Source organism: Phodopus roborovskii, unplaced genomic scaffold (genome assembly GCF_943737965.1).
Source record: "Phodopus roborovskii unplaced genomic scaffold, PHOROB, whole genome shotgun sequence".
Taxonomy (NCBI): domain Eukaryota; kingdom Metazoa; phylum Chordata; class Mammalia; order Rodentia; family Cricetidae; genus Phodopus; species Phodopus roborovskii.
In genome coordinates, this window is record NW_026126623.1 from 5,058,498 (window position 1) to 5,086,148 (window position 27,651).

A 27,651-nucleotide genomic window follows, 5' to 3' on the forward strand; every position below is an offset into this window, starting at 1 on the left:
TCATGTCATCAGGATGGAGCGAGGGACAGGGGAGTGGCTTAGTCATTGGCAGTGGCAGCATGTGGCACATATTGTTCACATTAGAGCAGAGGAAGAATCAGAGAGTGTGGCAAGTTCCTGGGCCAGCTGTCATCTTCACTGGCCTAACTCTAGTGATGTACTTCCAGCTGCTGGAATCTTCTTCCCTAGGTTGCACAACAACTGAAAAATATCAGAACCAGGTGCAGAATAAGCTTCCAAAATACATGGGGTCATTTCATATTCATAACCATTTATACCCCATCACTTTCTTAGCATACGTTATACTAATACCTTCCTGTGATCATGTGGATACTTTTTTCATTGACATAAGAATAATTTCGAATAAGCTACATCTGCTTGTAGTGATTACTTCACAATCAGAAATAAAGTTGCTATGAATACTTGTTTTTAAGTCCTCAGAGTTGAATGGGTAGACCAGTTAGTACATATTTGTTCCATTTTTTTTTTAAAAGTCAGAAAACTGTTGGACCCAGCGTTTTTCTCTCCTTCACCCTCCTTTACTTGATGGTCATTTATTCCTCCATCATCCAAATTTTGGAATCTGTATTAGTCTTTTCTTTCTCCACACTGAACCCTGGACTCTTTGTAACCATGGAGACCCATCAATAACGTTGCTTCTACAATTACACTCTTTCTATCACCAATCTCGATTTTGAATCCTTCCCGTCACCACCCAAGCACATGTGTCATCCTTTACAACAATGCTTCTTGGATTCTAGAAGCTATTTGAGCTACTCCGTCCCACATATTTTTTCTTTGCCCAAAGACACTTTTTGCCATAATAGCATCCCTTGTCTGTTTCATAGATGCTGCTTCTCACTCATGCTTATCTTTGCCACATTCCACTCAATAACTTTTGTATTAATGTTACTAGTAACCACCATTTACAGAATGCAACAAACTTTCTTCTGTCTTCCTCACCAACAGTTAGTGTTATTATTTAAGACTCCAACTCTCATTCACTGGAAACTTATAGCAAGCCTCTAGTTTCCTCTCACTTCTTTGATTAACTGCTGTTTTTCTATATACAGGCATCTCCTCCTTATTTGAACTTCAACTTAGGTTTTTCCCTACCCTCCAACATATAGCCCTTTCAATTTCCTCATTAGACTTCAGTCTTAAATAGTCTCTTCCATTTCCAAGGATATATGTATCAGATGCATATTGGAAAGCCCCATTTTCTTATATCCAATTCAACTGCCCCTGCCATCTTCATACATAGCTGAGTATTTAGATTCCCACTACTGTACTTCCTTAGTGGTATTGGCATGCAAATATGGGCTGCAATAAGCTCCTCATATCCCTCATGTTTGTCTTGGTCATTCCAGTTGATTTCTCCATTTATTCAGGTGAACAGGTTAATACAAGCCTCTTAGATGACAGATTCTTCCTTGCTGGACACAACTCCCAGCACTGCCTAGTGTAGTAGAAGCTGTCTTGGTTCTGTGGATCTTCAATCCTTCCATTGCCATTTCTCCTCCCATCACCATTAATGGATTCTGTCATTCTTTCACTTGGCAGCAGTTGATAATTTTTAGTGCTAACATAGAGGAAGCTTGCCTGTATGTTCTTATGGAGGTGATAAAAGTTAGAGAGCACAATGTGGATACAGAGTCACTGAACTAATTAAATAAATTTTTTTTGGCTGGGTTATTTTATATTATTAAGAAGGTCACTTTTATAAGATGTGTCTTCCTAAGGATCAAACTTTGACTTGGCACATGGTTGTTTATACAACTTTTTATTTCATCATCTTTTACTTTGTCTTTTGTTTTGTCTTGTCTTTAAGGTCTTCTTGTTTCCTTTCTAGCCTCTGTTCTCTTCTTTTTAACTGCTGAAGAGACACACCCATCTGTAGACTTCATTTTGCCCCTCCTCCTTCCCTCTGATCTTCCATATACTTACTCTGCTCCCTGCACACTAATATTTTTTTGCAGGCTTATATGTTCTGCATGGCTAACTTGTTTATCCATGATATTAGCTCATTATTATGTTTATAATGCTTGGTTGCCTGAAAATTCCATTATGACACATCTTTGTTGAAATAATATCCCATGACTCTGAATATATTTTTCTCTAAAATTCAGTGTTTTAGTAGTTTATAAAATATTTTGTTATGTATTTTCATGTTAGCAAGCTGTTTGATATATAAAGACTATAGACTCTCAATACATCCAGCCCATTGACTATAGTCATTCTTTGTGTTTGAATTAATTTTATGCAATTATATAATCATATGTACAGTTACTAACATAATGACACTATTATGTATCATTATCATGCAAAAAGTGTTAAAGTATTCTAAAAATATAACTCCAGCCAACTACATATTTTGTCTTGTTTATCCTTTTAAGCAGAAATCTTTTATTGTTTTTGTGGGCTACAGACTAGTCACTCCATCATTGGTTTTCCTCAAATCTGCATTATAGGAATGATACGATACTGTGAAAATACTTGTTTTTTATTTCTTTATCAACATAAGCTTTTAAAGAGCAAGAGAAAGAGTAGTTTGTGCATCATTGGCAATATTTATCACCGAATTTTTAAGCTAATGTTTTTATAAAAGGACAGAGTAGGGGAGGTTTTTCTTGTTGAGGACTCTGATAGAAGGGAAAGGAAGAAGTGGGACTAGCAAGCTATTTAAGCAGTAGGCAAGCCATTAACATGCTCATGGAGGTATGGGTGTTGGTTGGGATTCATAGAAAAAACCAGAGTTCAAAGGGTGAGGGCTATTGTGGCATTTTTGTTTTGTTTTGTTAAGGACAACAAGATATATCTCATGCTTTCGAAAAATAGCTTCCTCAACAGAAATGAGCTCCAGAAGATGCCAAGGCTCAGAGTCATGTATCTGGGACCATCAAAACCAACAAACTTGGGCAACCTGTGATCCTGCCTTTCAGTTAGAAATAATCCATTATCCTTTGTCTTTAGAAGACCAAGATATTAAGGGTTTAAACCTAGTAGATGCTAGTATCAGAGCTGAATATAACTGAGCAGGGCAGAGATTGGTGGTCCAGTTATGTGCACCTGGCCTCCTCAGTCATCTCTTCTGGTTGGATATATTTCTGTTTTCAGAATAGCCTCACATCCTACTGACTCAGAGCTGGTAGATCATTCTTTGATGCTTGGGACCGCAATTAAAAACCACCTTCCAAACCCATATGATTACTCATAGCATAGAAAGAAAAACAAAATATCCCAAGAGAAATGATGCTAAGTCCTTTTACCATACTTTTTTCAAAACAAGGGCAAGCAGATTTTGTTGTATACTGAAAAGACCAACCCTCCCCTCAACTAGAGCAGACAGCAGTGATGGTCACCTTGGGAGGTCATAAAAAAATGTGTTGTTTCTGAAGAAAGATGATTAGTACTTTGGGTTGACTGAAACATGGGTACTATCTTTAAAACACATAAATACACAACATGGGGAGTATAACCCTGCCTATTCACACCCATGTAAATATGAAGTCTATCCCATGGTGCTCCACAAACATACCAGCATACACACTCTGGACTAGGCCATCACTCTTGTATTTGAAAGGCCAAAGTAGATGTTCTATTTACATATTTACAATACTCTTAACCATCACAGCCTAGATAAAAATTTACATCTCCTCTATTAACTCCCTCAAGCTTCATCTCCACAGACCCATGGATAAAAGAGTCCCTGCTCAAGGGGCGGTGGTGGCACATGCCTTTAATCCCAGCACTCAGGAAGAAGAGGCAGGTGGATCTCTGTGAGTTTTAAGACAGCCTGGTCTACAGAGTGAGTGCAAGGACAGGCTCCAAAGTTACAGAGAAACATTGTCCCGAATCCCTGTCCCCCCCCCACACACAAAAGGAACAAAATAGTCCCCATTTCCCAAATCACAGCCATGACTGGACTATGTCTATGGTCTAGTCAAGATGGGGATGTAAGTAGAGGACTATCAACATAGATAACAAGGGAAATCCATGGGTCTGGGAACATTAGACTGTCTAATCATAGTTTTACTTCCAAGTGTTTTGATACTTGGCTCCCCAGCTTGAATTTCAGCCATTGTCACTTTCTTCTCTCCATATCTTATGAAATCTAAGCTGCATTGCTAGGGTACAGATTTCACCATAACTCTGAAGCAGGGTGGAAGGGGTAGAGCCTGACAAAAGACTGATCAGTATGTTGTCTATCTGGGGAGTAGGCTCCTATATCTCCTAGTGTGTCAGTTACTTCCCTTATCTTTAACAAACACATATTAATTGTACTTCTTATGTTTACTTATGATGGTTCTGTACATGTGTATAATGTAATTTAAACATGCTTATTCCATTCATTTTCTTATCCCTTTCCTTCCTTCCTCCCCTCTTTTTTGCTTATATTATCCCCTATAAGCCTATGCCTTTCCCTAACTGCTAAATTATGTAGCTAAGAGCAAGTAGGACAGTTATCTTTCTAAGTCTAGTGTATTGGATTTAACATAATACATAATATCATTCATTTTCACACACAGTCCTTATGAGTGGACAATATATACAGTGTGTGTGTGTGTGTGTGTGACTAAATCATATCTTCTTTATCAATCCATCTGATGAAGGACACCCAGGCTAATAATTCTGTAAACTGGCTATTAAGTACAGAGAAATGATAAATACAAGTATCACAAGTATGCAGATAGTTATTGCATGCTGATTTTGTCCCAGAACCAATAAAGTGGGCCACATAAGTTTTCTTCAAAAATACAATGCTTATGTTAATTCTTTATGAGTAAGTAATTGATTCATAAAAGTTACCTGGGTAACAGATTCCAAGAATATCATCATGAATCACTCGGATGGAAAAATCATCTCTTCTCCAGACCTTCTTCAATGAAGGACAGCCCACAATTTCTCTACCATTGCCTTGTGATGCCATTCTTGGTGTGCCAAGAGATCAGTCATTAAGTTTTCTGTCACTTGTTAAGTTCTTGTTTGGGCAAGATGTAGTCACTTGGCTATTTGGAAGGAACACTTCCCATGTTTCTGTGGTAGATAGAAAACATATAAACATATCTTTGTACCCACAAAGGCCCCTGTTGGCCCTTTTGATCCCATGTGCTTTCCTGAGGACCTGCCAAGACTCGCTGAGGCTAATTCACTATGGCTCTATACAGTCTAAGGTCCCTTCCTAAAAGGGGGTTTTCAATCTTGAAATTTAAATTTACACACAATTCTGATGAGATATTTTTGGGGAAATTTGTCTCTCAAAGTCCACATTTCAACACTGACTTCAGAGTATTTTAAGCAGATAAACTGGTAATATACTTATTCTCAAATTACAACTTAGGCATCAGTGACCTGTACTCTAAATAATATTTCTATGACTTCTTGAGAAAATTAGTTGAAGCTTAGTCAAAGCTTAGCAATCAAGAAAAATCTGACGTGTTATGAATTAGAAAAATAATGCATGTATTGATGTGCCAACCTCACCAGGTTCTAACAATTTGTCTGTTACTTAAATGCAGTGTCAAACTCACATGGCAAGTGCTTTTAAGTCTCTCTTTAGTTTTAACAATAAAATAAATGGGAGTTTTGATCCAATATTTCTAGATATAAAGGTTTTATGTTTTCAGAAATCATTTGATCATTTATTGTGTAGTGTATTTTCGGATTCTCTTTGATGTCTCAGGTTGATTCTTCAAACAGAAATTCAAATTAAATTTAAATGAGACAATCTGATGTCCCAGACGTAAGAGGGTATTCACAAATATGAAAGAGGCAGCAAAGCAGGAGCCCAGTGCCCCGTGGTTCAGATGGAAGGAGGGTGGGGTGGTTGTGAGGGGCCAGCAACATAAAGCAGAGTCTTAGCAAGAGACTAAAGTTTAAAGATAAGAGTAAACAGTTCCAAGACATGATGCTTGTAGAGTGAACATCTGCACACCCAAAAAAGAACAGCATCATTGCAAATTCTTCCTGCCCCTTACTATTCCATAGCCAGCCACAATCTTTCATTCATTAAAAAAAAGAAAAAAGATAAACTTGCTTAATTCACTCATTCTTTATTTACCTATTTGTTTTGGTTTGTAAACAAACGTGTGTGTGTGTGTGTGTGTGTGTGTGTGTGTGTGTGTGTGTGCAGGTGCATGCACGTGTGTGTGTGTGTTTATGTGTGTTCTTATTATGCAGAGGTGCCAGATGTTAACCAAGATCAGATGTCCTCCTCAGTCATTTCTCCACCTTATTCTTTGAAGCAGGATCTCTCATTGACCTGGAGCCTCTAATTTAGGCCAGACTGACCAATTAGTAAACCACATCTGTTCTATTTTTGCCTCCCAATGCTGGGATTATAGGTATGTGCCATTTTGCCCAGCTGTTTACATGGGTACTGGAGATCTGAAATCAGATTCTTGTGCTTGTATAGAATTCCCTTTATGGAATGAGCCACCTCCCATCTCCTTTATTCATTCTTTATGACTGCTGTTTGGTTCTAATTCCAGGCATGGCCAGTGAGCCTCATATCTGTTTTCCCAAGTCATCTTTTTGTATTAGGGTGAAGATGGTTGCAAATGCCTTCCATAGAACATGACCAAAGTAATGCAATTATCTGCATTACTGCAAAGCCAATTGACAGGCTTCCATGGAGCCTGTAGAAAGCTAAAAGTTACTTGAATTCCTCAGACCCAGAAACCATGGCACCTGACAGTAGCTCTATCCCCTCCATTGTGGGACATATGATCAATAGTGTGGCTTCTAAACTGGGCCTTCACTGATGACATTTTAACTCCACCCAGCTGAAAAGGAAGATGGCAAACACCCTAATATCAAGGCAGTACCTGAGAAAGGACAAAATGACAAAGGACTGGGAAGAGCAATGTATCATTCCTAGGAAAAACTAAGCAGGAAGTTTTCGATCAGCACATCTAGTTACCCTGAACTCCAAGGAGCAGAGTCCTGCCTTGTCTTCCCATTGACTTGTGATGAGAAGGGAGCTAATGGCATGTACCAATCTACTGGAAGAAATGATATTCCCTCACTTCTGCTTATTTTGAGACCTATTATGTGGTTATGCCTGGAAGAACATGTCTTAAAATGAATTATGTCTTTGAGGTATCACTCAGATCCTACCTCTCATGGATATTTTTGTTTTCCCCAGGTATTCCCCCACAGATCTATCTCATACCCTTTCTTCAGTTACATCCTACAACCTCTAGTTTTTCTCATGTACTACTTAGATACAGGAGCTTCTTGAACACAAACTATAACAGGTTTCTCTTCTCAGAAACATCTCCAACTAGATCAGATCTGATCTGCTCCCCGTTGAATCTCTTCCCTTAACCCTGTTCTGATACCACTAGGGAAACCTGACATTCCCTGAAAAGATTGGGTTTTGCAAGGTACCATCTTTGTAGAAGAAGCTTCCTCAGGTTTCCATCACTTCCTTTTCACCCCTCAAGTCTTTCCTGCAGACTCGTTGTGACTTCTAAGGGCGATGCTTCTCTCTCATCTCCCCTAGTTCTTTTTTAGTATACACATCGCTCTGTGTTGGTTGTAATCATTTGTCTGGGTTCTCTGCTTTTGCTCTTAGTCCACTGGGCTTGATAGTATTAGTGTGCAGCCTGATGTTGGCATATAATATATGTTTGGTATAATTTTGTTAAACAAGTGAATTTGGAACTATTTGGTCTTCCAGATAAGATGTGTACATCACTTAGTGGGTTGAACATCTGTACATTTCTAGTAATTGCTATATATTTACTGCCTAATGGTTGAGAATAAATACACGTTATATCTTTTCTCTAAACAGCATTGCTAAATCAGGTCAGTTTAATACAATCTATAAATGACAAATTTGCAAAAGGCCTCTCTCAATAAACCTAATTTGAGACAACACTGGCATAATCTTAATGAAGTCTGAGAATAGAAAAACTTCAAAGTGGCTGCTTTCCCCATCGGGGAAGTTATTGAATTGCATGTGAGAAGCTCTTTTTTCTAAGTGATGAATTTGACCATCTTAACAGTTGTGAGGGAAGAAAACTAGGAAAGGGACAGTGGAAATGAGAAAGGATGAATAAAAGTATTGAATAATTAGGCTGGCTATAGTAAGGCCAGCCCACTATTGCTTGAAGAAAAAGGAATGCTATCTTAGAAATTCTTAAACAAGGTCCTTAGTGGGATTAGAATGATGTAGCTGAACTATAAGAAATATAAAATAACACAAGAACACACAAGGTTTCATTCATTTATATTTTCAAAAATATTAGAAAATCGTGTTCTCTATGATAGCCACCTTGAAAAATATAACACTATGCACCATTTTATTAAGGATATCTTACTGTATTCAAAAAATAAAAAGATGTCTATAGGGAAGGTCCAATATGAGTCTGAGAAATAGTTTCCCCTAGAGATGTGCCCTTAATTTTTTATCCAATAACAAGTGGTCAACTCTGATGAAATAATACACAACAGTAACACTAAGCAAACTGAGCAGGCTGTTATTTACATATTTTGTCATATATATAAAGAAAAGAAACAAGTGGGGTGAAATACATCAGACTGATTAAAGGGAGGAAAGAAAAGTGGGAAATATAATTATACTTTAAGTTTAAAATATTAATAAACAAAATTGCAACACATATATCAGCTTTTTGTCATGCCTTTTTAGGAAACAATTTAAAGTTCCACGGAGAAACTTCTAAGAGTAGAATGTAATTTTGTTACTGAAAAAAAATGTCTCTAGGCATTTTGTACATTGTCTGTATATATTCTAGGGAGGAAAACTCATTTTAAAGATAAATTCCACAATGAATGGCAGACACTTTAGTGCTTATGGTGACATGGATTCTCAGATTAATTCTATCAGCTTCTTCAGAATTTTCCTGAGTATGTTGGTGTGGTTAGGCATGATCCTTCCTTTTTATACTGCAGTCTACCTCGTCCAGCATGCATTTCATCTTTGGTATTTATCATTTTACAGACAAAGAAATGGTACTTCTAAAGAGTAAGCATTCTTTGTAATTCCACTCTGGCTACAAGGGAGAAGAAAACTGTTGTAGGACTGACCCATCTGTCAGCACCACACAGGGCCTCCCTTCCAGGGGATGACCCATCTGTGAGTACCACACAGGGCCTTCCTTCTTAGGGATGACCTACCTATGAACATGCTTACACAGGGACTCCCTTCTTGGGGATGACCAATCTGTGAGCATGGTGCACAGAGACTCCCTACCTGGGGATGATCCATCTGCAAGCAAGATTTACAGAGCATCCCTTCTTTGGAGATGTTCCATCTATTAGCACAATGCACAATGTCCCTTTCTTGGGGATTTAACCTTTGTCTAACACTGTGATGCTTCTCTTCATCTCCTAGACAAAAAGTAGTTTCTGAACCCTCAAAATAGCATCTCTATCTGACAACCAGCACTCCTTGTCCTCCCAAGAATATACAGCATTGCTTATCTGAGACACATAGAGCAAGAAAATGGAAATTTGCATAAAAATAGAAATGCCATATGATAAGATTCCTGGCTATCTAGATGCTATCCCCTTGATGCAATTCAGATAAAGAAAGACAGAACACACTAAGAAGCACTTTAAGCCTGGGATTATACTAGAAAATTAGCATATCAACCCCTCTATTCTTCCAGTCAATATTCTAGAGTGCCTTCAAGGCTTCTCAACCACATGGCCACATCATTTCCTTAGAAAAGTCCTCTTGAGTTCTCCATTTAACCATGGGCTTCGTTTATCTTGTGTAATCCTAAAATATTTCACCAGTGTTAAGTGAATCGGATGTAGAGAATTCTGTGGATACATTTCTGTTTAAGTTTTTCTTAGAACATGGTCTCTATGCCTGCAGCTCATCTTCCTGCAGTGCCTAAATCCAGGTCTCCAAGGATACCAAGAATGCAAACAAAAGCACAAACATTCTGAGTAGCAGTGTGACCAGTCTCTGTGCATTAGCAGTTTAGGGGTGGTATGGAAACCTCGAAAAACCTGTTCCCTCATGGTTGCAGTATTCTCTGGCTTGGATGTTGCTGTGTTCTACCCTCAAGGGCTGAGCCACCATTCAGCACTTAGAAGTCATTGTTATCCAGCCTCACTACTTTCACAACTCATGTTCAACACTTGAATCTTCAAAGGGAGACAGAGGACTGATTCCCTTATTCACATATGTGTCTTCTCCAATCCTCAATGTAAATGTACCAAAGTAATCCCAAACATCTGGTATCCATGTAGCTTCAGGCACTACCTTACCTTCATATGTCCATTTACCCTTAACATCTACTCCCACTGCAGAACTGCACTTCATTTAAAATCGATGTCAAGATTTGTTTCTTTGTCTCTTTCTCCAACCCTGCCCCTTGTTCATCCTTCTTCTGGAATGTTCTGGATAACTTCAGTGGTAGCTGTTCTTTCATGCAACAAGATCACTGCATCTGCATTTCAGTTGGTCAAACCTTTAAACCACTAAACTTCATCAGGGATGAAACTAAGAATAGCAAAGCACCCCTAAGAGTGTGTTCTCCCTAAAACTAAGTTTTTTAACCATGGTCACAGTGTTTGGGGGGGGGAGGAAGAAGTGATATATTAGACATAGAGGGACCACTTAAGAAAATGGAAATTCAGCTTTCTTCAAAGGCTTAGATTGAGTAAATCAGCACATATAAGGAGGCAACAGAAATGACGTTGAGATTCAGGGGAAAGTCATTGCGTTAAAGCCTAGAGCCTGGCTGGTAATATTGGCATTTTTAAGAAGAATGCATTGTCAGGGTAGGTACTACATGCACAGTGAATTAATGGGAACTAAGAAGAACCACATGGACAGTAGAGTAACACGAATGTTTGATGCCCCTGCCATGGTATTGAGCAGCAGCTTGTGGTTTCTGCTTGATTGGTATCACCTCTGATACTTGAATAGTTTCCCATAGTGATGAAGATTGAAGGCATCAGGGTACCTGGGGTAGGTAGCTGATCTAGGTGAGGCTAAGGATTTGCCTTTCTAAGAATCCCTGAGATGCTGTTGATGCTGATGTTGCAGGAATGATACTAGAGAACCACTGGCTTCTGAGGATAGTTCATTAGTTCTGTAGGGAAAACTCAAAGAGGCATCCTCATTCCATTCGGCTACCAGACAATTTAAGGGAAATTTCCATCCCAGTCATAAAAAATACTGGACCTATGAAGATGGATAAATCTCAGACAAAGCTGTAGTTATGGGTTCTACAAAATGTGAAACACAAACTTGGAATTTCAACTTCAGCCACAAAAGGCTAATTAATTCACCTTAAGCAGTGAGCCTATCACTATAATGTTTGCCTCCAGGTAGACAGTGAAATGTAGATATTGGCAGACAAAAGAGTTTGAATTTTCCTCAGTATAAATGGTAGAATGAATGTATAAGGATTGTTTGATGGGAGATGTCATTCTGTAAATATGTTTCACATATTGGTTAATGAATAAAGTACTGTTGGCCAATAGGAAAGCAAGATAAGCAGGACTAGGAGACAAGAAGGAGAGAGGAAATAGTAGGGAGGAGATCCAAGATGGAGGGCAGAGAGAGCAGAATGCCAGCCTCTGTCTCTGGTAAGATAAGACCATGTGGAAGTACTTAGATTAATAGAAATGGGTTAATGTTTAAGACAGAGCTAGCCGATATGAAATTAGTACCTGGCTAACAGTGTTGTATGAAATACAGAGTTTCTGTGTGTTATTTGTGGCAGGCAGTGGGCCCAGACCAGCCAGGGGAAAAACAACTCATAACAATTATTAAATCAGTTTTCTGCTTTTATTGAAAATTATACCCAACCTATTACAATTATTTACTATGCATTCAGAATTATTTTTTTATTCAACATCCATCACATGATCTATAAATGTTTCTGACAATTGTACTTAAATAAATAAATTGTACTTAAATTAAATAAGCCCTTCTCAATAAAACTCCATTTCCATCTGGTGAATATGGAAACAAAAGTTTAGACAACTTGATATCATCACCTTTTATGGAGAACATTGATTATTGCTAAGTTATCCTTCAAATAACTTATAGATCATCATCAACAACAATAAAGATAACTGTATTGTTTTATAATTATTATTATAAAGAAAACATTTATCCTACACTTTGAGAATCACTCTGCTCCATTAGTGTAGGTCAGAAACAGAGTGATGCCGATGGAGAGCTGGAGAACCAACATTGTCTGAGGCTCAACTTCAGGATTCTAGGGTCTGGAGCCTTATGTGTCCTGTGCTAGAACTCATTCTTCCCTGTGGATGATGAGGCGCCTGCAGGACCACTTCAAGATCTATCCCAAGCCCAGAACACTTGCCTTTGCTTATGGGTCTTTTACTAAGCCAGTTTCTCGTCACTTGGCATTTCTTAGCAATTTACTCAGGAAGATTATCTCCTGACACTGTTTCATTTCTATGTAAGTGATGACAGACAGATGTACAGATGTTTCTGAGTATATTTGGGAGGCTGTTTCCAGAAGACCTCAACATCTGAACCAGTAAACACACTAAGTTATCCCCCCACCCGGAATGGTAGAATACCATCCTACTGCTGAGGGTCCCCAACCAAACAAAGATGGGTGAAGAGCATGACTGAGCTCTCTGCTCAAGCTGGGACTGTCACCTGCTGGGGATGTTTGGCACTCCTTATCTCCAAGCCTTTGTAGTCCAAAACAAACTTATATCCTCCCTCTAGATGTTGGGCCTTCTGACATAGAATGAATTACACTCTAGACTTCCCTGATTCTCCAACATGTACACACAAGGTACTGGAATTTATTTTCTTCTTTACCTATGCAAACCAGTTTTCATAATAACTCCATCTGTTTGACTATGTATATATGCACATCTTCCTATCTATGTAGCATGCATCTTATAGATGTCATTTATCTGCCTGCGTATCATATATATATATATATCCTATAAATGTGTATATATACAAATATATCATCTATCTTCTGTCATCATTTATATTTTTTAAGCATCACCCACATATCATCTATGTCCATTGGTCTATCTTGCATCTCTCTCTCTGTTTCTGTTTCTCTCTCTCTCTTTCTCTAGCTATTGTGGACCTATATCTATCATCTACTTTTATCATCTATGTTGGTCTAACCATTACCCACATATCATCTTTATGTCTACATGTCCAGCACCCTACTATTAGTCCAGTTTCCCTGGAGAACCCTGACTAATATGAACCTTTCATGGTTCATTTCCTTGCCTTGCATTCACCAAGCACGCATTTTACTTTTCCTCACCCCACCACGTTCTAACAACACATTAAGACAGATGACAAATGCTCCATTTTTTCACAGTGACCTAACTATGGAGTTACATTTTCTGTATGCTCCCTCTTCAATATATTGAGTGCATGGGACTTCTTATATTGCTTGTTTTTTTTTAACTGCAAAGTCTCAATGTAAATAAATAACAGATCTAAGTTTCTGAAGGAGAAAGCACCTCTCAACACTCACTGCACCTCCCACATTGAGTTGTATCCCAGGTTCTACCAAACAGGAGTTCCTACAACAAATGTGTGTTGCAAAGCACTAGTTTTTCAAGCTTATTAGGAAATCAGGTGCCAAGTGACATTTTGTTCACAAAAGATGACCCTAGAAACATTTTCCCAGTCTGAGGCCTGAGATCCTGACAATTTTCCAACAGATGAAAATCTGAAATGCTCGGGCTGGTTTTATTATAATTATTATTATTATTATTATTATTATTATTATTATTATTATTATTATTATATCTGATTTTGTCTTCACTTAGGTCACAATGAACCGAAGGGTCTGGGGAAGAGGGGCTGCTGGCAGAGGGTGGCAGATTACAAGGAAGCAGCAGATTTAATGTCAACATTCTGAGCTGATGTACTTTCTGTATGGCAGGCTCCAGGAGGCAGCGACCTGTCAGCTGAGCTGTATGATTTCCAGAGGAAACAGCTGCCTTGTGATTAAGGAACAAAGGAAGTTGGGGGCGGAAGGAGAGCAGGAAGCCACTGCTGCCCCTCTGAGCTTGTGTTGCAATTCTTCCTTGCCCAAGCCTGTGAGCCTCCCATTCCATGTTCCTTGAGGAAATTAATGTGGGGAAAAACTAAAACAAGAGCTGAAATGTTCTGTTGGCTTCCTCCTTTGGTCTATATAAATACTTACTGGGTTTTGCTTGTTTTTTGTTTGTTTGTCTTTTGTTTTGTTTTGTTTTAACTTACTTCACAATGTTGATGTCTCCTGAAACTGTCCCTTTACCCTGTTAGCAGATTCCAAAATCAGCTCCTTGTTTTGAGAATGTAATCCGTGCATTAGGGATGTTGTATTTTAAATCTCATATTTCCCACATGTAGCTTTCAACTTCTCCCACACAAATGGCTCTCCCTCCTCGCACATGCCCTCTCCCTCTATTAATAAAATAAATAATTCTTTTAAAATATCAAGTAATTAAAGCTCTTCATGGGTGAACTCACCCATTGATAACAACCATCTAGTACATGACAAGGTGGTTCTAGTGAGTTCTAAATCTGCTTAAGACAGAAAAAAAGGAAGATGAAGAAAACACAGCATATTATTTTTGTCTGATTTTTGGCAACAGGACAAGTTTTTCTAACACAATATGAATGCATTATTATTTTCCAGTGGGTTTGTATGTCCAAGACCTATGTAGCTAAAAACTCCTATTGACCAGAACAATTCAGAGAAAGATTAAGTCGCTACCTGTATTTAAATTTTGCTTCATATTGTATTATAGATGCAATTCCCACTCAAATAGAGTGTGAAATGGGAACTGGTGAATGTAAGAAGGGATGATGGCACAAAACAAATAGAGGGTTTTTGTTGTTGTCTCATTGTTGTTTAGAGAGGGAAATACAAATTAAAAATGAAAGAAGGAAAGGGGAAAAAACAGGAGACAGCTCACTCAACTCTGCTAATCCGGCTGTGATGTGTTTGACTTTAATTTGTGCAACCAGCCCCTTCTCCGGCCTAGTGCAGATGCCATGTCTTTTTAACATCATCAACCACTGGCCTCATTCTCATCGCCTAGAACAAGTTCCCTGGAAGAGCCTTGGAACTATCCTGGATGGGAAAGCAACCCCACACAGGCAACCTGAAACCATGCTTGTGTTGAAATATTTAGGCAACTTCATTTTCAATGAATTGGGTTTTCTTTTTATCCATGATTTGAGATTACATAAAAACAGAGCTATATGTGGTGAGTATGATGATCTGTGTATAACATTCCTTTTTCAGGGGTGATTTAGTGCCTGAGCCTTCGATGGTGCCATGCAGATATGAAGTCTCCTTTCCCTATGAGCAAAGTGGTGGTAATCCCAGTCCAATTAGTGCCTTTGGTGCATAGGAGCCCATGGATATGTTCAAGTTCATTGCTTAGTTATTTTGAGAATGACTCATCAAAGTGACTAGAGCACTGTACACTGTGAGTGACAGAGTGCAGAACGGAAATTTTTATTAGTCTCTAATCAATGCTCAGAAGTCAAGAGCACACATACTCAGATAGCTCCTTACAGAAGGCATTGAATCTCATCCCCCTCTTTAATCCAGCCCCATTTCCACTGAGGATGAATGTTACCAATCACTGGGAACCCTGAAGTTAATTCCAACATTTCAGATGTCATTTCTTTGCTTCCTGTGGAAGCAGAAAGACAGAGCAGCACATGTCATTCCAGCTTCAGGGAATGCTTGGTGTCATCTGACCTCACAGAGCATGTCACAGGGAAAGAGGTGGAGCCAACAGAGACTGAGGGTATGGTAAAGATGTCACTTCTGGATGACAGGGTCAGCCTTGCCTCATGTCACCTAAGGACCCTAGCCACAGCTCAGTGTGCTTTTCTCTATTAGTGTGGCACATGTACACTCTCTTGGATAAAACAGAAGGCTAACACTGGGGGTCAAGATGACAGGTGAAGGGTTACAAGCAAGTAGAGGGCAGTGCCCTGCACAGGCCAGCACAGCCACAGCAGGAAGGCGGGGGTGTTTCATTCTTCACAGATGCCTTGTCTCGGTGATTGCTTCTGAAGTTGAGAAGTGGTTAAACTACATTTTAAGGGTTTTTTCTTTCTCTCCTTGGATAGCAATAATTAGTCGTGTCAAGATGACTACTCAAGTGACAATGTGATTTCAATGAGGAAAGTTGAAGAATAAACTATAATTATTTGGACAGTCACTTGATCAGGTTTTCTTTTTCTTGTCACATTTTAAATGATTTATGAAGTTCTATGTGGGTGTGTGCTGAAGAGGTTAGTCCCTACGTTTTAATGCTTTTATTTCCTTTTTTCTTTTCCATTTCAAGTGCATAACGGTTTGTCAATTTGTGAGAATTTTTTTTAAAAAAAATATCTCTCAGTTTGGCTTAAATAAAATTATATAGGCCAGTTAATCTAATTTAAACTCCAATGTCACCTGCTCTTGACATAAGCCATCTTGAAAAGTGGCAATTTTCTTCTTCTGGGATGGAAGGCAAGCATCACCGCACTTAACACAGCATTTCCTAAGTCCCCTGGAACATTAGGCAGAGGATGGCAGCTCCAGAAAAAGGAGATCATAGTCAAAAAAAAAATGAAGGAATGTTTCTTAAACATAGGAAAGAAGCTTTTTGTGTTCACACATCCCTATCATCTCAGCACTTGTGCAGTTGTGAGTCTGAGGCTAGGCTTCACTAAATGGGAAAGACTATCTCAAACCCTCAACAAGACAAAGACAATAATAATAATTGTGATGATACTACTACTACTAATAACTGATAATGAAAATAAATAAAACAAATATAAAGAAATCGCAAGTCCATCCTTTGTTCAGCAATCCCATTCAGCACAGATTAAATGTACCTATAAATTCTGCTCTTAATACAACTTTCTAAGTTTAATTTCAGCATAACCTAAAATTATCTGACCCTTGGTCACTCATAAACCTAAAATCCTCTCGCAGTCTTCAGAATCTGTGTTCTACATCAAGTCCTCTGGAGAATGCTCATAGAAGCAATGAGCACACAAACTCCATTGTGTGAACACGATACATTGACATCTTCCAAAGTAACAGAAGCACATTGAAGAGATGAACTGTGAGGGAAACTTTGTGAGTAGTATTGCCTTTCTTAAGCATGGCAGAGGATGCTGAAATGAAGTTCTTAGAAAATGCTGTCTTGAAAAAATATTAGAGGGAGAGGTGACTTCGGCTCAGCTGAACAGCAGTACTCCATACTGTCACATGATATATTGGAATTCCGGGGACTTGTGTTCTAACCACAAACCTAAGCACTCTTGAATGCAAACAAGTTCTGTAGTAGGTGGCTTTCAAGTGGCACTAGAGAGATCTTCTGCAACCACTGTATGAAGTTCACTATATTCAGTGGTGTGCCAGAAAAGAAAGGTCAAACAAGGAGGCCGAGTCTGCCAGCCAGCAGGGCATTGGGGGGGGGTCTATGAATAGCAAGGGAACGGTTTTCCTTTTATCTTTTATTAAGGGGGATCAGGTGTTTGCCCATAAGAACTGCACTCGAAGCAACATGCAGTTCTACTCTGGAATATGCCCACAAACCAGAGAAATGTCCGTTTAAATAAACATAAAATCAGGACTATCCTACAGCCAAATGAGACAGTGACATTTAGGAAGAAAAGGAGACATAACCCACTTGCTTTCTCCTTTTCTTTCTGAATGAATGACTCAACAGTGAAAGTAGTTTTGAATTTCCAAGAAAAATAATGTTCCTGCAAATTCTGATATGTACTGGGCTTACTGAGTAAATTTTCTAATTTCTACCATACTGAGAAACATTTGTAATGACGGTGATTTTTTACAATGCCTAAAATCCTGTCCTAGAAGTAACTTTTTAAGACTTATTAAAGTGTCTGGGCAAGCATTATTGCTTGGAAGAGTATGCATCCTTTACTTGTGAATGCTCATCTGCACACTGGTATTTTTCTAGAAGGACCAGCAGGGAATTATCTGCTGCAGACATCCCAGCACTCTGGTATCTACTTATTTTGAAACCTTTCATTTGTAGCGACAGCTGCAAGGTGTCCCTTCAAGGATTTTCCTTTTTTGATTTATACTTATATACACTCAAATCTCAATTGAGATATCCTAGCTTCATTCCATTTTCTGACCTTACACCATCAAGCCTGAGTGACCCCCAATCTCTTAGGACTGGGCTACATTCCAAACCGGGTTATGGAAGAACAAGGGCAGGGAATCAAAGCCACACATCACCCCAGTCCCAAGGAGACACTTCAGGGAGAGCTCAGTGAAGGCCAGCCAATCAGCAGACCTCATTTATTTGCCCATGTGAGAATTCTTAACTCTCCACCCTTTGAACTTCTGACATTATTTTTTGAGTGTGTGAGTCCTGTTTATGCCAAACACAAGAGCCAGACTGATGCTCTGTTTGGCATGGAAATTGGCCTCATGGAAACAAATCTTCACGTCCTCTTTCTTTCTTACTTTTTTTATTATTTGTCCAGAATAAGAATGGGGTCTGCTGAAGTGCATCATAGTTGCTGACATATTGGTGAATATTCCACACATCTGTTTCTGGTTATTGTTCTCCTCTTGACAAACCTGTCACTGTGCCCATGCAATGAGGAGCTTCAGATAACAAACTCCTCTAAGTCTGGTCAGATAGACATAGTGGCCAGCGAGACTGTAGGATGGTCTATCTGGAAATCAGAAAAGATGGAGCTATACTGTGTAAGATGCAAACCCTACCTACACCAAGATAGTTGCAGACTTCCTTTCCTCCAAATACCTGCCTGACTGCTAAGGGGAAGTAACTTCTCCCTGTTAAATATATAATTTTAAAACACTGATTGTACTAGGACAATTATGTCGCTTTTGGACTAGCTCCCAAATGATCCTTGTTTTTTACTGTCCATGCAAGGTGGATGCTAAGCCTGCACACAGTGGTTAGGCAGTTTATGAGTCCAGTGTACCAAAGTTGTTATCCTGTTATACTGAATTGCTAATGAAGCAGAATAGTTTATAAATGTTTGCAGCTTAGACAACTTGCTTCCTTGGGCCAAGTCACCAAAAACAGGAGAGCTGCTGACTTCCTCCATGAGGATTCTAAGAAATTGGAGTGTCGTTGTCATTGTAGAGGTTCAGAGGAGAGATCAGATCTTTGGAGTGTGAACCAGATTCATGGTATGTGTTTAAGAATGGGGGAAATCCCACAGAACAATACCTTAACTTATTTAAATAACAACTTAGGTTGGAATCTTGGCTGTAACAAGACTCCAATCCATGCACTATCAAACATTTATTCTCAGCAAGTAGTGAATGAGAGGGTCCAAGATTGGAGACAAAAGAAAATAGCATCCTTTGCCTTTCCAATAGTGCTATGTGATTGTTCCAAGTGTCCGGTGAATTGTCCTATTTATCCAGCCTTTGTTTTTCTTTACTGTAAACTGTTAAGGTCGCCCCATTGCCTGTACAATTCAATCTGACTAGAGTTCACAAGGGCCCTGCTCTCTGCATACAGTACACCACAGGATTGATTTATAAACCATGGTCCCAGCACATCCCAGAAACAAGAGTGAATTGAGGCTTCTAAGTGCACACAAGTGCTATGAATTCCAATGTTAGGCCAGCATGGGAAATGTCCCCAAACTCATTTCCTGCAAGGGAGAATGGGGATGCGGTTGGAGGGAATGAAGGAGGATGGCAAAGCCCACAAGGAATGAGGTTGGTACCCAATTAGCTTCTTTTCATATTATGGGTTTAGGGAGGCCAAGTAATCCCACGATAGTTCCAGTCATTTTCACGTTGGCAAAGAGGAACAATATTGCTTTTTAATAGTGTGAGGTCGGAGGAAGAAAAGGGGCAGAGAGAGGGGAGGGGAGAGCCAAGCAAAGAAGGTTTGTGAATGCACGTAATTCCCTGGACAGGAAAATTTTTTCTTAGAAAAAAAGGAAAGAAAGGAGATTAAAAAATTGATAACTTGAATGTGTGATCAATAAAAATAATTATCATCTTGCAGCCCATTTTTCATAAAGTGCTCAGTGGCCTGAAAGTAATTCTGACATAAGAGCCAAGCACTCAAAATGCACAATTTCTAAAACTCTGTCTTTCTAAAGACAGACTCCCCTGTTCAAATCTCTGTGCTCCCCCCCCTCCTGTCTTCCACACTCAACCGTTTGGTCTAAAGACAGTCAGGGAGCTAAATATATATTAATTAGAACTCTTGGGGCTGGCATCCGAGGGATACAATTATACCAAACGGATGCCATTCCCGGCTCTGATAGCTTCATTTAAATTCCTGAATAAAACATGAAATATCTTTAATGAGAAATGAATATAGTTGTCAAGAGGGAGCAGTTCTGATATTGTTACTAGTTGAGATATAGAAGATAAAGACATAATGTGAATACCTTCCATTTTATATAAAAATGATGGTTGTTAGAATAGACACATCCCTCTTCTGAGACATCAGGCATACTACAAAATCAAATATATATATATATATATATATATATATATATATATATATATATAGAGAGAGAGAGAGAGAGAGAGAGAGAGAGAGAGCACCTAGTAGCATGGGCTTCTTCTCCAAGGGAAGCAGAGCCCCAGAGCTTCTATGAAGTTACAGACACGGGTACATTCTGTCTGTTCTTATAAAAACAAATCACCTCCAACATCAGCAGGGAGAATAAACACATGCACTCAGTCAAGCAAATCACGGCTTCTTTTTAAGCAAGAGCTGGGTAAAATGTGATAGCCATAAGCATGTTTTGTTGAGAGCACAAGGGAGAAATAGACACACATACTTATTGCAAACCGCCAATCTCTTCAAAATAGTTGCTGCTCAGTACTACAGGAGGTGTGGAGAGCAGAGGCAAACTGGTTTGTAAAATCACACTGTCAAGGAGATGAGAATGGCAGTCTCTACACATTGCCTCTGCCTTCTCTTTGATCACCAGCCCTTGAAAGCCCATGCCTGAGCCCCAGGTTCCAGTCAAAGGCTATTCACCTGTTGGGAGTGGCTGAGATTTTCTTCTTTTTTATCTCAGGGCTTTTCTTTGGTTCATAGGGACTTTCATAATTAAAACAGCAGCATGCTACCTTAAGTGTGGGTTGTACCTGGCTGAATCCCAGATGACCTTCAAACACTTTAGAAATGTTGCCAGTGATAACTGGGGTTTGTTTTCCTTGACAATGAGTTCAGAGCTGCTTCCTCACTTAGGGTGAGAGGAGAGGTTACTATGGAGAATCTGCTGACCTGTTGGGCACAAAACAGAAAGAAACATCCGTATTCCCCAGATTCTCCAGCACAGTCCCGAGCTATTATAAAAGACAAAATACCATTCAGGTCTCTTGCTGCTGTTGTTTTTCTGACACAAAGATAATGCACTGTTTGTTGGGCTTTTGCATAATTGACTGAGAAGTCAGTAAAAGAAACTAGGGTTCAGCCACTGGCAAAACCTTATAATCATCTTTTTTTTGTTTTGTTTTGTTTTGTTTTGTTTTTTTTGGCACCACATCATTAAGTCCAGTAAGTGAGTAGAAGATGCTGAGTTATATGATGGGAGTCACTGCCCTACAGAGCATGTGGACAGCATTTCCATACAAGGCTGTTGCTTGAGGAACCTTAGATCTTGGTCCCCAAAATTCTGCTTCCTATCTTTTCTATGGGACAGAGAAGCCATTCTGATTTGTGTATGAATCCATCCATCCATCCCGGCCATGCATTGGGGACCATATTTTGAGTAACAAGAATCTAAGAATGTGTTTGCAGAGTCTTGCATCAGGCTTTCTGCTGGAGTAACTTCCTGCCTCACCTGATGGAATTGTTGTTCTTAACCCATGCTGTCCAATTTAAAAACTAGCCTTACTATCCCAAGACTCTTAAGTGAGTTTGTTCTCCACAATGTCCACATAATCTTCTCCTTAGCACCTCCTGATTTACCCAATATTGGCTTACTCACTAAACAGAAACCTCTCTGAAGAAAGCTACCATGCATATTATGTGTCTATGCTAGTAACTGCCATGGAAGACTAGTCTGGATACTTGCCAAATGAATGGGTGAATAAATAATGAAAGAAAACAGATAACATGACATGTTGAATTTTTCTGTTTATACTTTCTGGTAAAGAACAAATCCAAAGGTTTGCTTGTGTCATGCACCTACGAATCTGGGGCACCCAAATAACAAGGGAAATGCATTAAATTGTATTTTGTGTTTCTGTGAAACCAAATAACACTCAGAGCAATATGCTTTTATTTTTCACTAACGACTTTTATTTTACAAAATTGATTGAATCTGCCATTTACTTTGACCTTGTCTTTTTAGTTTTCAAGACTGTTCTGCAAACATCTTTTAGTACACAGGTAGATCAATAATACCAATAACAGTCACGGCTCCCTTTCCTGCATTGTGTGGGAACTCTGCTGAGAACTTCTCATTTCAGTCGGTGTATCCCTATACCCATTGCATCTAAACCCGAGGAACACAAGAATTTAGGCATAATCCTCAGTACTATGGAGGGAGGCAACAGAACTGTTAGGGCTTGCTTGTCAGCCAGGCTAGCTGGCAAACTGTGAGCCCCAGGTTGAATGAGAGATTTACCAAGGGACTCAAGAGGAAAGTGCTAGAGCAGCTGTTGTTGACATTCCTATTGCTGAAGCACTTTAATACAATTCTTCATGTTGGGGTAACCCCCAACCTTAAAATTTTTTCATTGCCACTTCATAACTGTAATTTTGCTACATTTATGAATCATAATGTAAATATCTTGTTACACAGGATATCTGATATGTGGCCCCTTTGAAAGGGTTATTCAATTCCCAAAGGGGTCGAGACCCACATTTTGAGAACTGATGTCCTTCCCTGACTTCTCTGAACACACACACACACACACACACACACACACACACACACAGAGAGAGAGAGAGAGAGAGAGAGAGAGAGAGAGAGAGAGAGAGAGAGAAATGCACATGTGAACACATGTGTGATACAGCAACAAAAAGCCCAACAGTCGGGCTGATTAATTCAAAGCTCACTAATCCTTATGCAAGGTTGTTGGGCTAACCTTTATCTCTACAAAGGTCAAAGCAAGAAAATTGGTTAGAAAAGGAAAAAATAATATACACTCCCTTCCTGTAACACACTGAGGCTGATTAATGGTAATGAACAGTCTTTGCTCAAAATAGTTTAAATTACAGAGGAAACATTATTAATGTCTTATGCTGAAATGTATACCATTTTCCAGCTTAGTCATGACATCAATATCCACCTTACCCTAATTTGTCTCCAACTCTGTCTTGTCCCCAGGATAGATATTTGGTTTAGCTGTGTCATTTTATTCAAATGTACCCCTACTATATTGCTAGTTGGTTTGACTTTGATTGGCCAAGGCAGGTCCTGCTCCAGCCAGCTGGGCCATCCACCCTAAGGCTTTCTTCATCATGGCAGCTTTGTCCTCTGATAGATCCAATGCTTTATCAGTTCTCTGAAAACAATTTTACAACTGGTGATGAGTCCATGCCTCCCTGCTCCAACCATTCCTACATGCCCACTTTCTTAATACCTATTCTCTACCAGAGAGGAGATCCTGTCTTACTAACTCAGCAGAGACCTTGAAAACTCCTTTTGTTCTGTGGTGGACAGGAGATTTGCAGTGAAGAGACACTGTATTCTGTGTCCTCTCACTTTTGTGCTGCAAGGATACACAGCTCTATTCTTGAGACAACTTGGTGGCCTTTTCAGCCTCTGGCTATGGATATCCTGGCATGTCACATCAGTAGCTCTAAATTTCTTCAAGGAATTAGTGAATCCCTAGAGGTGACACCACTAAGCAATCAAGGAGCCAGATGTGGTATCAGGGTGCTTCTCTAAGTACTGTGCCTAGAAGCTACTTCGGGTCAGTTGGAGTTGACATGTTACACAGGAAACTATCTGGCTCTCATAGTCTGCTACTTGATCATAAGGATTTTCACTTCCTGGATGCCTAATGTCTGGATGGGTCTGACTTTAGCATCAGCAGTTTTTTTTTTCCTGGACCCTGACATACACAAATATTCCCAGACTAAGATATGGAAGCCTGTAGTTTTCTCTTTAACTCTACTTTCATGATATTTAAGCTAACCTTACCATTTAATTTCGTTAACTTATTTAGTGTGTGTATGTATGTATATATGCATGCATGTGTGCATGTCTGTGTTGTATATGTGTATGGTATGTGTTCACTAATGTGTACAGGTACACCTTCCCCTGTGTGCATACTGAGACCAGAAGAGTATGTCCCAAGTCCTATTCTGTCACTCTCGGCCTTATTCCCCCAAGACAGAGTCTCTGAACCAGGATCTAGGCTTGGGTTACTAGGCCCCATTGTTCACCCTATCTTCACCTTCCCACACAGCCAGGCTGGTTGCAGGTGCATGTAACCGTGCCTACATTTCTGTAGGAATGGTGGGGATTTGAACTCAGATTCTCAGTGAGTTCCATTCCCCAAATCCCTTTCCTTAAGCCACAGTTAAAATGACTGATTAAAGGACTAAAGGGTTATACACCCAAGGAAGAGAACTCTTTCATGTGTAGTCTCATCCAGTTTATAGTGTTAACAACATTGTTGACCATACAAAATTTTAATAGTTCCCATGGCTATTGATTAATGTTATGTAGTCTGTATACAGTGGAGTACTGAGGATGGATTATTTCACAGAATCCAGCATGAAGCTAAAGACACTTTATAATGTGTACGCACATACTTTCCTTGGTTCATTTTTCATACCATCCCTTTTGGATGATCGTTCCTAGAAATGCTGAACTGAACTGAATCTTGAATGCTTATACATGTCCTATGAGGTCCCATAGGAATAAACTAAAGCTAAGAGTGGGAAATAAGATTGGCTTCAGCTTGTGGGAGAACTGGTGAAGACTGATGATCTTAGCCATGGCATGTTATGAGGAGGGGACAGAAATATCATTCATAGGTTCTCCCCTTATAAATCTAGTAGACATCATTAAAGCACATGGCTTATAATGCATGGTTCTACTGCTGTTTTTCTCTGCTGTTTACTTCTGCTGTTGCATCCCATGGAGACCCTGGGAGCCACATTAGCTCTCTATCAGCGGTCATGAAGGGTGGGAAGGTAGAGAATCCCACTGATACGAGCAGTGTTTTCAGATTTTTGTTCTAGCTCTTGTGAACAGTTATGTAGCTAGGGCAGGTAAAAAATATTCCCTTCCTCCAATAAATGCACAGTCTTCAAATTTTAGCACTGTGTTGTGGGCCACTGAGTCTCTTCTTCACATATTTAAGGGTTTGAGTTATCTGCCCACAGGCAGAAGACTTCATGGCAGACTGAGCCTTATCCTGAGAGTTTTGCTATTTCCTCTTTACATAAAAAATGAGCTGTGGTGACACTGAATTGGGAAACACAAGGGTAAAGAACTGGGAGGAACCAAGGCACAGAATTGAGGAGACTTCAAAGATGTTGAAAAAAATTCAGCAATTAATACAAATAGCATTTTAATACAAATATTTGCAAAGCTCCATAATAATTAATGGTTTTAAGTAAAGGAAGTAAATGGTTTTAAGTAAATGAAGGATCAGTATCAAAGATCACCTTAGTCTATTCAAGATGTTATAACACATTAGTGGACCCAAGGGAATAAGCTTAACCAAAGGTACTTCCTGAAATATCCCACAGTCTTCTATCTCCAAGGCTGACTGAGGCCTGCTCTCACCAACACCACTAATCTCTTGCTCCTGGTGGTCAAACAGCCATCTTCATCCTCAGATCCCTCATTTTCTACAGGTGGCACCTGCCAAACTTTGCAAACAGTCTTGAAGTTCCTACCAACGAGGCAAAAGAAAGTGAATCATGCCCTCTGATCCAGGGAGTTAAGGGTGGTAGCACAAGGAGCAGAGACCACCACACCCACTGGAAAAATCATACTTCTCAGTTAATAGCTAACCTTTGTTTCCTAGACTGGTCCTGTCTCAAAAATCCTTCCAAAAGGACTAGGGAAGGTGTTTTATTCTAAATTGCTTAGAAATACTTATCCTATATTGTTTATAAATGTTTGTTTTCATTTAAATGGACTTGGTTATAAATGGTTAATGATCATAGCCAATTCTTTTTAAAGGGAAAAAGGGGATTATGGTACATAAATGGATACTTTGTTTTGGAATGGATTTTCATTTATTGAAACAATTTAAGGTCAATTTTGTGATATGTATATTTCTCCTCTTATTTAGGTATTGTGTTTATATAGCTCATTTAAAATGTAATGTATAATTTAGTACAGATTTTAAATAGTTACCTATAATATTAAAAACTTATAGCTAGATGAATTAAGTTTTCTAGATATATAGAGATGTATTTGAGATGGATAGGAATTCTTCAAACCTTTCAAAGACCTACAAAATATGACATTTAAAATGGTTTAGGGTTTTTCTTGACAGTGAGACATAATTGCTCCTGGCAACACCACCTACATCAAAAAGGAAGATGGACATTGAAGAAACTCGTTATGGAGTTTACTTCCAGTATGGCAAGACTAGACATTTGGACAAGATACTACTCTTGTCTGGACTGTTTGACTGTGTGCTGTATAAACTGGACATGCAGGACCCACAAAAAATTGACTACTAATTCAAAATGGACATTGCTATAGAGTTCCTACTTCATAGAAGAGTCTGCCAGACAGTCTGCAGGACATAGAAGAAAGTGACTGACAAACTGCCAATACAAAAAGACAGTTTAAAGTTTCCTACTTTATTAAGAGTCTACTAGACACTATGGTCTATGGGATAAAGATGAAAGATTACAAAACTTCCAGTGACTTGCCAGGCAATGAGCTGTCTCTGTCATTTCTAGAGTTTTTATACTATCCTTCTGTGGTCTTTGAAAGAGTTAAAGACAAATAGTTATGGTTATAGTTTTCCTTAAATTAAAGATAAGTTACATATAGGACTTTAACTCACAAAAATAAAATAAATAATAAAATATTTTCTTCAAATCTTACTAAATGTTAATGGACTAAATAGTGTTAACTATGATCCTTATTTGATAACTGTTATGTGATATATTTTACTATGTTAAGGTTAAAACCCTTCTTTTTATTTTAGACAAAAAAGAACAGATGATGGGAGATGTCATTCTGTATATGTTTCTCATACTGGTTAATGAATAAAGCACTGTTGGCCAATAGGAAAGCTAGATAGGCGGGACTAGGAGATGAGGAGGAAAGAGGAAGGAGGAAGGAGAGTCAAGATGGAGAGACTGGGGAGACGAGACACTGGCCCCTTTCCCCAGTAAAAAGACCACGTGAAAATATTAGATTAACAGAAATGGGTTAATACTTAAGACAGAGCTAGCTGATAAAAAACAAATAACAGGCCAACAGAATTATATCAAATACAGAGTCTCAGTATGTTAATAGGAGTTGGTGCCGCGGCGGGACCAGACCAGCTGCAGGAGGAAAAACCTTACTCCTTACAAGTAGCACAAGGAGCAGAGACCACCACACCCACTGGAAAAATCATACTTCTCAGTGAATAGCTAACCTTTGTTGCCTAGACTGGTCCTGTCTCAAAAATCCTTCCAAAAGGACTAGGAAAGGTGTTTTATTCTAAATTGCTTAGAAATGCTTATCCTTTTTTATTTATTTTTTTTTTTTTGTGGTAAAAT